Consider the following 14,361-nt stretch of genomic DNA (forward strand, 5'->3'; position numbering starts at 1 on the left):
AACTGTTTTGCATCAGTGCCGTGCTCTTCTTCACCCTCCTGGTAGGCTCGTCTCAGGCCATAGATGGCCACAGCTGGGAAGGGGCTGTAGCCAAACACCTGTGCCTTAATTCTGTATTCTGTGATTATGTTGTTGATGTCTTACTATAGGAACCTCTGGTTGTCGCAGTGGTCGCACAGACAAGGAAGCAGTAGAACATCTGTTGCACATCTGTAGTGACTGCACTAGGTTTGGATGAGGACTGCATGGATTGTTAAGTCCACTGAGAAGGACATTGTTGAGGGAGACACCTTCATGCTTGGCGCTGGAGTCAAATGCTACACGTATCTGACATGGTTTTTGGGGATGATACACACCAAAGACCTGTAAGTATCAACACTCTTGTTTTCACTCCAACAATTGTGCTTTTTCAGCTTGATTGTTGTTCAAGATTTTCTGCATGAAGTCACTCAAGTGTTCATTCATGTCCGTCGCAGTGAAGTGAGTGGTTTCACTGCTTGTCCCCTGTTGTTGGGGTGGTGACACCAGAGTGAACGGAAAGGTAGGGGAGCTAGTCCATGAAGACTTTCCATTTTCGGCAGATGGGGCTGTTCTGTCGTTGTCTTGTGTTCTTTCAAAACACTTTGCATCTATCGTGAATGAGCCTGGTCAATATGACCTAAGGACTCCTCCGGTCCCCCAACAGGACTCTGGTTACACTGAAACAAGGAAGAATAAGAAGAAGCGGAAGAAGGACAGGAAGAAGACCCAACTACAAGCAGCTAGAGAACAGCATGACCCAGTCAAAGGAAGGGAAGAAGTGACATAGACTGTATGCAGATGTACCTCTGCTGGCAGGAGGAGAATCAACTTACATGAACTTATATTTATGGTAGTGCAGGGGTCTATGACACTGCATCTCAGTGTAAGAGGCATCACTGCAGTACCTGGTTTGAATCCACGCTGCAACACATCTGGCCGTGATTGGGAGTCCAATAGGCGGTGAACTTGGCCCAGCGTTGTCCGGGTAGGCCGTCATGGTAAATAAGAATTTGTTCTTATCCAACTGGCTTGCCTAGTTAAATGAAGGTTAAAAATATATATTTACAGTTGAAGTTGGAAGTTTACATACACTTAGGTTGGAGTCATTAAAACTTGTTTTTCACCCACTCCACAAATTTCTTGTTAACAAACTATAGTTTTGGCAAGTCAGTTAGGACATCTACTTTGTGCATGACACAAGTAATGTTTCTAACAATTGTTTACAGACAGATTATTTCACTTCTAATTCACTGTATCACAATTACAGGAGGTCAGAAGTTTACATACACTAAGTTGACTGTGCCTTTAAACAGCCTGGAAAATTCCAGAAAATTATGTCATGGCTTTAGAAGCTTCTGATAGGCTAATTTACATAATTTGAGTTAATTGGAGGTGTACCTGTAGATGTATTTCAATACCTACCTTTAAACTCAGTGCCTCGTTGCTTGACATCATGGGAAAATCAAAATAAATCAGCCAAGACCTCAGAAAAAAATTGTAGACGTCCAAAAGTCTGGTTCATCCTTAGGAGCAATTTCCAAATGCCACGTTCATCTGCACAAACAAGAGTAAACAAGTATAAACACTTGCAGCTGTCATACAGCTCAGGAAGGAGACATGTTCTGTCTCCTAGAGATGAAAGTACTTTGGTGCGAGAAGTGTAAATCAATCCCAGAACAACAGTAAAGGACCTTGTGAAGATGCTGGAGTAAACAGGTACAAAAGTATCTATATCCACAGTAAAACGAGTCCTATATCAAGATAACCTGAAAGGCCTCTCAGCAAGGAAGAAGCTACTGCTCCAAAACCGCCATAAAAAGCCAGACTACGGTTTGCAACTGCACATGGGGACAAATATTGTATTTTTTGGAGAAATGTCCTCTGGTCTGATGAAACAAGAACAGAACTGTTTGGCCATAATGACCATTGTCATGTTTTGGAGGGAAAAGAGGGAGGCTTGCAAGCCGAAGAATACCATCCAAACTGTGAAGCACAGGGTGTGGCAGCATCATGTTGTGTGGGTGCTTTGCTGCAGGAGAGACTGGTGCACTTCACAAAATAGAAGGCATCATGAGTCAGGAAATGTATGTGGATATATTGAAGCAAGCATCTCAAGACATCAGTCAGGAAGTTAAAGCTTGGTTGCAATTGGGTCTTCCAAATGGACAATGACCCCTAGCATATTTCCAAAGTTGTTGCAAAATGGCTTCAGGACAAAGTCAAGGTATTGGAGTGGCCATCACAAAGCCCTGACCTCAATCCTATAGCATTTTTGTGAGCAGAACTGAAAAAGTGTGTGCGATCAAGGAGGCCTACAAACCTGACTCAGTTACACCAGCTCTGTCAGGAGGAATTGGCCAAAATTCACCCAACTCATTGTGGGAAGCTTGTGGAAGGCTACCTGAAACCTTTGACGAAAGTTAAACAATTCAAAGGCAATGCTACGAAATACTAATTGAGTGTATGTAAACCTCTGACCCACTGGGAATGTGATGAAAGAAATAAAAGCTTAAATAAATCATTCTCTCTGATATTATTCTGACATTTCACATTCTTAAAATAAAGTGGTGATCCTTACTGACCTAAGACAGATCATTTTTTACTATGAATACATGTCACAAATTGTGATAAACTGAATTTAAATGTATTTGGCTGAGGTGTATGTAAACTTCTGACTTCAACTGTACATAGACTTGGAATCAATGGCCATTTAATAATGGATCACTAGTCACTTTAATAATGTTTAAATCATGTTTACATAATGCTTTACCATTCTCATATGAATATAGTGTATTCTATTGTACTGTATTTTAGTTAATGCCACTCCAACATTGTTTTAATATTTATATATTTCTTAATTCCATTATTTTACTTTGTGATTCATATATGTATTGTTGTGAACTGTTAGATACTACCCAAACAAAATCAAATCAATTTATATAGCCCTTCGTACATCAGCTGATATCTCAAAGTGCTGTACAGAAACCCAGCCTAAAACCCCAAACAGCAAGCAATGCAGGTGTAGAAGCACGGTGGCTAGGAAAAACTCCCAGAAAGGCCAAAACCTAGGAAGAAACCTAGAGAGGAACCAGGCTATGTGGGGTGGACAGTCCTCTTCTGGCTGTGCCAGGTGGAGATTATAACAGAACATGGCCAAGATGTTCAAATGTTCATAAATGACCATCATGGTCAAATAATAATAATCACAGGCAGAACAGTTGAAACTGGAGCAGCAGCACGGCCAGGTGGACTGGGGACAGCAAGGAGTCATCATGTCAGGTAGTCCTGAGGCATGGTCCTAGGGCTCAGGTCCTCCGAGAGAGAGAAAGAAAGAGAGAAAGAGAGAATTAGAGAGAGCATACTTAAATTCACACAGGACACCGGATAGGACAGGAGAAGTACTCCAGATATAACAAACTGACCCTAGCCCCCCGACACAAACTACTGCAGCATAAATACTGGAGGCTGAGACAGGAGGGGTCAGGAGACACTGTGGCCCCATTCGATGACACCCCCGGACAGGGCCAAACAGGAAGGATATAACCCCACCCACTTTGCCAAAGCACAGCCCCCTAACCACTAGAGGGATATCTTCAACCACCAACTTACCATCCTGAGACAAGGCCGAGTATAGCCCACAAAGATCTCCGCCACGGCACAACCCAAGGGGGGGCGCCAACCCAGACAGGAAGATCACATCAGTGACTCAACCCACTCAAGTGACGCACCCCTCCTAGGGACGGTATATGAAAGAGCCCTAAGTAAGCCAGTGACTCAGCCCCTGTAATAGGGTTAGAGGTAGAGAATCCCAGTGGAAAGAGGGGAACCGGCCAGGCAGAGACAGCAAGGGCGGTTCGTTGCTCCAGAGCCTTTCCGTTCACCTTCACACTCCTGGGCCAGACTACACTCAATCATATGACCCACTGAAGAGATGAGTCTTCAGTAAAGACTTAAAGGTTGAGACCGAATTTGCGTCTCTCACATGGGTAGGCAGACCATTCCATAAAAATGGAGCTCTATAGGAGAAAGCCCTGCCTCCAGCTGTTTGCTTAGAAATTCTAGGGACAATTAGGAGGCCTGCGTCTTGTGACCGTAGCCTACGTGTAGGTATGTACGGCAGGACCAATTCAGAGAGATTGGTAGGAGCAAGCCCATGTAATGCTTTCTAGGTTAGCAATAAAACCTTGAAATCAGCCCTTGCCTTGACAGGAAGCCAGTGTAGGGAGGCCAGCACTGGAGCAATATGATCACATTTTTTGGTTCTAGTCAGGATTCTAGCAGCCGTATTTAGCACTAACTGAAGTTTATTTAGTGCTTTATCCTGGTAGCCGGAAAGTAGAGCATTGCAGTAGTCTAACCTAGAAGTGACAAAAGCATGGTTTAGTTTTTCTGCATCATTTTTGGACAGAAAGTTTCTGATTTTTGCAATGTTGGAGCTAGGAAGACATGCATTTTGCTTCACCAGCTGATAGGACACAAGCGAGTATAAAGAAATTAACAGTTGAGTCATCTACTTTATGAAATTACAGCCTGCATCGGGGAATTCTACTTCAATTGGCTGCTTTTGTGTGTCTTGTTCACAGCGCGCAATGGAGGGAAAGTGTACAGACATGCCACAGTCCTAGCTAGGCTACTAACACGTTGCAGGCTGTCTTCCTAGGGTGTATATGAACCGATATTTATAAGATTTCTTGCTGCTTTAATGCTATCAATTCCACTTTAAATTGCTAGAATAGATAAATAAAATGTTATTCTTCTAGAATGCACAGCTTCAATTACAAAAGCATGTACTAGTGACTCAAGTACAAAAGGGGCCTACTTACAGACTTATCTTTATCCAGGGGCTAGTAAGTAAGAAAGATGGAGCCCTGCTAGTTCCCTTTGTCCTCCAGCGTCCAGCATTGCCGCTGCATCGCTCCTCCTCAAACACCAGCCCTGGCCAATGGACATACCCTCCACCACCCCCACCCCCCTTCTCATTCTCCATCTCTCTCCCCTTTCCACCCACTACGCCTATCCCTCTCACAGAACCAGACACCATTCATCACCACAACAGAAGAGTTGCGGAGGAATGACCAAAGATTGAGACCTATGCCCGGAGCGAACAGGCCACAGGGGAGTATCATCACTGACCCCTGGCTCCTGGGCTTCTAAGAGTGTCGGCTCACTCCTCAAGGTGTCCGTTCTCCCCTCTGCAGATCCATCACATGTTCCAGAACCAGTCCCCATACCAGAACACCAGAAGAGGCATGGATGAGGGACCAACCATCAGACCACCCAGAGCAAGCAGGCCACAAGGGAGTGCCATCACTGTCCTCTGGGGGCTTCCTTATGTGTACTTGCTCCTCAGGTTGTCCTTCCTACCCTCTACACTTCCGGTCAAATGTTTTAGAACACCTACTCATTCAAGGGTTTTTCATTATTTTTACTATTTTCTACATTGTAAAATAATAGTGAAGACATCAAAACTTTGAAATAACACAAATGGAATCATGTAGTAAACAAAAAAGTGTTCAACAAATCAAAATATATTTTATATTTAAGATTCTTCAAATAGCCACCCTTTGCCTTGATGACAGCTTTGCACACTCTTGACATTCTCTCAACCAGCTTCATGAGGTGGTCACCTGGAATGCATTTCAATTAACAGGTGCGGGCAAAGAGATGGGCAAATGTACATTCAAAAGGTACAAATAGAGGATCTGTTCTTCTTCAAGGTGTAATGGCAGACTATACCTATTGGTCTATTGTCACCACCTACCATACAAACCATTATACATGGAACAAACATATTCACGCCACTTGTAAATTGTTGGTCCGATGTTTCATGAGCTGAAATAGAAAATCCCAAAAATGTTCCATACGCACAAAAAGCTTATTTCTCTCACATTTTGTGCACAAATTTGTTTACATTCCTGTTAGTGAGCATTTCTCCTTTGCCAAGATAATCCATTCACCTAACAGGTGTGGTATATCAAGAAACTGATTAAACGGCATGATCATTAGACAGACATCTTGTGCCGGGGACAATAAAAGGCCACTTTAAAATGTGCAGTTTTGTCACACAACACAATGCCACAGATGTCTCAAAGGGAGCGTTCAATTGGCATGTTAATTGCAGGGAAGTCCGCCAGAGCTCTTGCCAGAAAATTGAATGTTTATGTCTCTACCATAAGTTGCCTCCAACATCTTTAAAAAAAATGGCATTACTTTCAATCGGTCACACAACCGCAAACTATGTGTAAACACGCCAACCCAGGACTTCCACATCGGGCTTCTCCACCTGCTGGAGGGGGGAGGGGGGGAGGGCCTGAGCAGGCCACAGGTAAACATTTGGTTTGGACAACAATGGAGGCCAATATTGGGCAGAGAGTCAGAGGGGTGAAAACTAGAGGAGGACAAGGAGGAGGAAGAGGAGGATGAGGAGTTAAAGAGGTAAGGGGAGGAGGAGGAGGAGAAGGAAGAGGTGAAGTAGGACAGGGGAGGGGAGGACGGGGAAGAGGAAGAAGGGGAGTCAGGAACACAATAACTGATGAAATCAGAGCGACTGTGGTTGACCATGTTGATAACCATGGGATGAGCATGAGGGAGGCTGGGCAACGGGTTCAACCAAATCTGAGCCACTATACTGTTGCAGGTATCATCCGGATATTTCGAATGAGAACCGGTAAGTAATCTGTTAGTGCTATAGTCTTACTGGTACAGTAATGTGTACTGTACTTTCATAATGAGAAGGATCTATCACTAAACCATCCAAATGTTTTTACAAAAATGCAAGAAAACCAGTATAAGGTGGAAGAGGTCAACCCCAGAGCAGGAGACCCACATTGTAAATATGTTCATTGCAAATAACTGCATCAGACCCAGAAAACTGCAGGACCACGTAATGGCAGAAAACACCATATTCCAAAACATCTCTCTGCACTGTCTTGTCTACTGAAATGCAATCGAATTAGGATGAAAAAGAAAAAAGAAAAAGCTAAAGAAACTCAGACCGTGTAAAACAACTGAGATGTGAATATGTGGAGTTAAACTATACTTGGCACTGGATCTAGAAGTGTATGGTGCTACATCATATTGACTGATCCCTGTCTTATCGTACTGGGCTACATTGTTTTTTCTTGTCTTTTCAGAGTGTCATGGAGCTAGAAGCAGATCATGAGCTAATATATGTGGACGAGGCAGGTTTCAACCTTGCAAAAACAAGGGGCCGTGGCAGAAATATCATCGGACACTGTGCCATCATCAACGTCCCGGGACAAAGTGGTGGCAACATAACAATGTGTGTGGCTATTAGTCAAAACGGCATCCTTCACCATCATGCAATCCTAAGACCATACAACACTGCACACCTTATCACATTTCTACACAACTGACTAATCCCTAATGACCAAGGGCCAGAGCAGCCCAGGTACGTTATCATCTGGGACAATGTTAGTTTCCACAAGTCACCCACTTTTCATCGCACTCAATCTCCCCCCATACTCTCCGTACTTGAATCCTATTGTATGATCACCAGCCCCACCAATGCGTACCCCTTCTACAGGCAATGGAGGAGGCTTGTGGAGACGTCGATCAGGAGTCACGCCAGGCAATACTTTCACGCTGCCTAGCTCAAGACAACATCACATGTGATGTGGATGAAGTCTTATGGCCAGACCTACAAAGAAGGTGAGATGTAGTCATTTTTTTCTGTTATTTTCTTTCTAGCACAAATGTTTTTGTTTTCTTCTACTGAGCTTTTGTTGTTTGAGGAGTGTTAGAACATTTTGAGAAAAAAATAAAATAATAATCCCCTTATTTGTATTGCTACTATTTTATGTTCGGAATACAAAACCATATTTTACACATTTGGATACCTGTGTGTATGTGTGTTTACTACATCTATGACAAAACTTTATTGCAAACTGCTATGCCCTGCACACAGAAAAAGCACAAGTTTTTCAAGAATTATTGGCTTTTGCAAGACACGTAAACCCAGCAAAAAAAGAAATGTCCTCTCACTGTCAAATGCGTTTATTTTCAGCAAACTTAACATGTGTAAATATTTGTATGAACATAACAAGATTCAACAACTGAGACATAAACTGAACAAGTTCCACAGACATGTGACTAACAGAAATGGAATAACGTGTCCCTGAACAAAGGGGGTGGTCAAAATCAAAAGTAACAGTCAGTATCTGGTGTGGCCACCAACTGCATTATGTACTGCAGTGCATCACCTCCTCATGGACTGCACCAGATTTGCGAGTTCTTGCTGTGAGACGTTATCCCACTCTTCCACCAAGGCACCTGCAAGTTCCCGGACATTTCTGGAGGGAATGGCCCTAGCACTCACCCTCCGATCCAACAGCTCCCAGATGTGCTCAATGGGATTGAGATCCAGGCTCTTCGCTGTCCATGGCAGATCGCTGACATGCCTGTCTTGCAGGAAATCACTCACTGAATGAGCAGCATGGCTGGTGGCATTGTCATGCTGGAGGGTCATGTCAGGATGAGCCTGCAGGAAGGGCAACACATGAGGGAGGAGGATGTCTTCCCTGTAACACAAAGCTTTGAGATTGCCTGCAATGACAACAAGCTCAGTCCGATGATGCTGCGACACACCGCGCCCAGACCATGGTGGACCCTCCAAATCGATCCCGCTCCAGAGTGCAGGCCTCGGTGTAACGCTTATTCCTTTGATGATAAACGCGAATCCGAACATCACCCCTGGTAAGACAAAACCGCGACTCGTCAGTGAAGAGCAGTGAAGTGTTTCCCAGTGAAGAGCACTGGGAGACAGTGTTTAAACCATTTACAATGAAGATCTCTGAAGTTATTTGGATTTTTACGAATTATCTTTGAAGGACAGGGTCCTGAAAAAGGGACCTTTCTTTTCTTGCTGAGTTTATAATGTTTTTCTGGTTTGGTGTAAGGTTTCTTGGTTAGTGTGTAGAGTTTTGCAAAAATAGTCTATAGTTTCAAAGATAGAGCCTAAGCAATCGGAAAAACTGTAATAAAGCTCTTTTGAGGGGAAGAACTAATTCCGGGCCTGTCTCCCCAATGGGTGTGTCTTGCTGCTAAGTGGGTGGGCTGTGGCACTGCCAGTAATTTACTGTCAAATGTACTGGACATTTTTTTTCAGTGCAGGGTCACTCTCCTCTCCTCTTCTTCCTCTCTTCTCTCCTCTCCTCTTCCCCATCTGACACTTTCTTTCATCGAGCCTCTTTCAACTCTCCTGTCATGTATACATTCAAGACATGAGCCGAATGCAAAAAGCCTGTTCATACACTGCCTAAAATTACCTGTATCAAAGTTTGTGTGTCTGACTGTTATTTTGTCTCGACATGTAATGTATTGGACCTGAATAGTACAGTTTCAAAATGTACCAGCTTGAAATGCACTGATTGACACAACGAATCCATTTGCTTGGATACATCGTGACACATATGACACGTTGTGTATGACAGTTTACAATAGTGCCAGTATTCCCTCAAAGTAATGGCATTGGCTGTTGGTGAGATGGGGAGGAGGCTCTGCCGATGTGAACATCCAATTAATAACATTTCTAAAATGATAACGGTCAGCATTGACGTGGTTATTTTTAAAGCGAAGTCTTAAAAAAAAATACCAAGCCTCTCCACAAGCTGTGACTTGATGTCAACAAGAAGACATTAATGGACCCAACAAAGTTGATGAAGGATTTCAATGATAAGCTAAGGGAGCAATTCATACAGCAGGTTTAATGTCTGAACTGCTAATATTTGTTGTACATTTGTATTACTTGCTATCCAGCTGAAGGAAGATAGGCTGGACAATAGAACAAGTAAAAATGTACCCAAGGATGAAAAAAGGTCAAAGAATGTTGGCTGAGCTGGAACACTAGCGCAAGGCCATAGCAAATTTATCGAAACTAACCTTCACTGAGACTCTTCTGACTAGAGTGAAGAATATAATTCAATTTTCTCCAAATGGCTTCGTCATTATGGGGTATTGTGTGTAGATTGATGAGGGGGAAAAACAATTTAATCCATTTTTGAATAAGGCCGTAATGTAACAAAATCTGGAAAAAGTCAAGGGGTCTTAATACTTTTCGAATGCACCGTAAGTATCTTTGTCATAGATATATACAGTACTGTTATTATTGCTGACACCCTACAGTCAAATTTTTGCACCAGTAGAGTAGATATCTAGCTATATAAACCACGCCCCTCTGCAAACACACCTTGTCCGATGTTGGTTACGAGACATTACTTATTTTAAATATTTCATTTTTCAGAAATGGAATCTAGGGCATTATTTAGGATGCTTAAAACAAATGCTTATACTATATTAAATTAAACAAATTATTTGAACAGTGCAGAAAGTGTGGTTTCACAAGAAAGTATTTTTAAAATAGTGTCTTCAACAGGATTCGACCTCAAATCGTCACACCCCTGAAAGTACCATACCTGTCAGGTGAAACTACATGTACAAAATCCTAACTACATTTGTAAGTACGGTGTAAGTACGGTGTCCAGAGGTCGGTGTTTGAAAGTAGCTTGTAAGAAGCTTTGCAATACACGGTTTGAAAAAGCATATGATCAAATGAAGCTTCGACATCACTAATGATGATACACATTTTCACAATGCTTCAATGTTAGCTGCTTAGCAATTTTGACGCATGCCTCAGAGCTCCGGTATCAAATACATGACCTGGAAGACTCCACATCTTGGCATTACTAAGGATTAATACATTACTCTATTTGACTGCTTGAGCTACACCAGAGTTGATGCATTTCCGTTTAACCTCCCTAGTGTCACGGGATTCTTCCTGGGAAGGAGAGGCGGACCAAAACGCAGCATGGTTATTTTGATACATCTTTAATAAAGATGACAATAGAACAATATACAGAAACACCCACCAACCAAGGACCAAGCGACGTGGTAAAAGACAGCGACGACAGCAGCAGCAGCAGCAACAACAGCGGCCAGCATCACAGGACTCCTGGACATGGGAGGAGATATTGAACGGAGAGGGACCATGGGCACAGGCTGGGGAATATCGCCGCCCCAAAGCAGAGCTGGAGGCAGCGAAAGCTGAGCGGCGGCGATATGAGGAGGCCGCACGGCAGTGCGACAGGTACGAGAGGCAGCCCCCCCCCAAAAAATTGGGGGGGGGACACGAGGTGTGGGGCTAAGCCAGGTAGCAGACCTGAGCTCACTCCTTGTGCTTATTATAAGCAGCGCGCTACTGGTCAAGCACTGTGTTATGCGGTTAAGCGCACGGTGTCGCCAGTACAGGCCCATAGCCCGGTGCGCTATAAGGCAGCCCCCCGAGAGTGTCATGCGAGTGTGGGCATCCAGCCAGGGCGTATGGTGCCTGCTCAGCGTGTCTGGTCGCCGGTACGCCGTTTAGGGCCAGGGTATCCTGCGCCGGCTCTGCGTGCTGTGTCTCCGGGGCGCTGGGAGGGTGCAGTGCATCCTATGCCTGCGCTCCGCTCGTGCCGGGCAAATGTGGGAGTGGAGCCTAAGGGAGAGGTGCTCGTAGTAGGCACTAGATCTCCCGTGCTTACCCACAGCCCGGTTCAACCTGTGCCTGCACTCTGGAGTGTCCGGGCTAGAGTAGTTATCCAGCCTGGGGAAGTGGTGCCATGTTCATAATCAACCCTCAGGTTGTTTTTAGCCTAAATAATCTATAATATTTCAACCGGACAATAACATCGTCAATATAAAAGGTAAACAAGAAAGGCACTCTCTCGGTCGTGCGCATGAAAAAGCTCTGTAATTTCTAAAGACTGTTGTCATCTAGTGGAAGGCATAGGAACTGCAATTTAAGTCCTTAGTCAATGGATACTGTAATGGCATTGAATAGAAAACTACCAAAACAAATCATACTTCCTGAATCGATTTTTCTCAGGTTTTTGCCTGCCAAATCAGTTCTGTTATACTTACAGACACTATTGTAACAGTTCTGGAAACTTTAGAGTGTTTCCTAACCAAATCTACCAATTAAATGCATATCCTATCTTCTGGGCCTGAGTAGAAGGCAGTTTAATTTGGGCACGCTTTTCATCCAAAATTCCAAATGCTGCCCCTTACCCTAGAGAAGTTAAACGTTAATACTATATTACCTTTTCCAGAGCTATTGACTACGAAATGATGGCATACAACAACTTCGAACAAGTCTCCTGACACTTGTGGGGGTTGTAGAGAAAAACGGAGAACCCCATCGTGTTCGTGAAACTCTCCCCTACAGACATTTTCATGAGAAGACTGATTTTCAATCGACTCTAGGGGGATTAAAGAGCACATTTGGCGTCCACACGGCTAATAAGATACTGCTCCACGTGAACATTTCATTTGAGCTTTTTATACCTGTTTTTAAGTTGAATTAATAAAAGTCCTGGTCTGTAACTCTGAAGGTCTAGGTTCTACTAAATCCTACTGTTATATTTTCTAATAGGGCGTGGAACAGAAACTATTTTCATGGTGACAGCGATGATTTAACCCTTCATTTAAAGACACATTTAAATGCATAATTCAGTTATTCAACAAGGGACCAAATGCTTATTTTGAGATGTTAGGCTGTCAATGAATAAGAAACTGCGAGTGACGGGCTGTATCAAGGTGTGTCAAAGTATCCCACATGTGTCCAAATGTGTTCATGGAGTCTGATACGAGGTGGTCCATTTCTTGGTGTGTCCAGCTGTGTGTCGATTCTTGCAAAGAGTTGATTTGGTCCTTGTCGGACCTGTGCATATTTGGAAACTCATGCACATATGCTGTGTTGGAATGTATGTCAAGACCTGTCCGATCTTGGTACAGGGGTATTTTGGGCAGTGATATGGTCTCGCTAACGAAGAGAAGGCGAAAGGGTAGATTATTTATGCAATTTCTTCTCACAAATTGTGGAGCAGTTATATTTGTTTGAGAGCTCTCTGTGTATCACCCACACCTCTAACACCACAGGAAGCACTGGATGTGCATCATCATACCCTGTTATACCCTGTGTATGACAGCTTCTGTCACTGGAACAGCTGATCTCATTAAGAACAAAAGAAATGCATGCACACAAGCACAAATGCACACACACAAACATACAGACACACACATTTCACGCATATATTGATGTAACACTGTACAGACAAGTCTATTGACACAGACACACAAACACTCTGATTAAGAAAGCTTAAATTACTTGGTGGGCTCCATCAAATGAATGGCATGAACAAATAGACTATAAGTCATTGTGAAATAGAGGATGAACAGTTTTCCACTGTCAGGGAGATTTCCACAGATGTTGTATGACTGTGCTTGCTTTGTCTGTCTCCATACTTACCATACAGCTCAATAACAGCAGCTTTAGAGCTGTCAGTCAACTGAACTGTACTCGCAAAATTTGAAATTGTGTTTTTTACATTGGATAAAAGACAACTTTCTGACAAAATTGGAAAATTCTAATATCTGAAAATGTACCTAGAATCTTACCTGTACACGTGAATGAATGAGTCTCCCTCTCTGTTATGGATGCCATGGCTGCCCTTAGTTTGAAGATGTAATCTGGAGATAGGTGTTTTATACAACAACCTTCTGTGTTCTCCACCACATTTGCAATCATACTGTGCTTCCACCGGGCATTCCACTGATTTCAAACTCGGTCAACTTCTTCTGTGTCAACAACACTGTTAATCGACGTTTCTTCCCCATCCCTGTCATCAGAAGACTCTACAATGTCTGGTTCAATGAAAATGTTTTTACCTACATCAGGGATTTCCTCATCGTCTGATTCATTTTCAGAGTCAGAGAGAATCGGAATGGCACAATTGTCCTCCAGAAAGTAGTCCATCACACATTTTCCCCACCGATCTTTGTTGACAGCGCATGTTAAATTCAGGGAAGCAATGTTGGAAACAAAAGTAATGGTAGAAAGGATCTACACATACTGAGCAGCTCATATTATAGACAGAAACATGCTACATGGCAGACCAATCTAAACTCATCGCTCGGCATGTCTAGCGCATCCATTATCTCAGGAAGTGGGAAGGTTCCACTTAATCCAAGGTGGTGTAGCAGCAAGACGTGTTTCTTTTTGTCCTGTTTTTGTCTCGTGCAAACATTCCGATTTTTTCATTTTTCTGTATACATTTCAATCTCTTTTCCATTTACGAATTAAATATACCTTCCTGTCACCTGCCTCACCCAACGTGGTACAGATCTGCTATTCTTTTAGACCTTATAACTGGAATCTCCATCAGCAGCTAGCCTTCAGAAGCTAGCCAGCTAATTAGCTACAGTCTTTTGCTTTAGCACAGACACCAGCCTATTTAGCCTGGTGTCTGATAGCCCAGATAATATCTGCCAGTCTGCACAGCGCAA

Source organism: Oncorhynchus tshawytscha, linkage group LG33 (assembly GCF_018296145.1).
Source record: "Oncorhynchus tshawytscha isolate Ot180627B linkage group LG33, Otsh_v2.0, whole genome shotgun sequence".
Taxonomy (NCBI): Eukaryota; Metazoa; Chordata; class Actinopteri; order Salmoniformes; family Salmonidae; genus Oncorhynchus; species Oncorhynchus tshawytscha.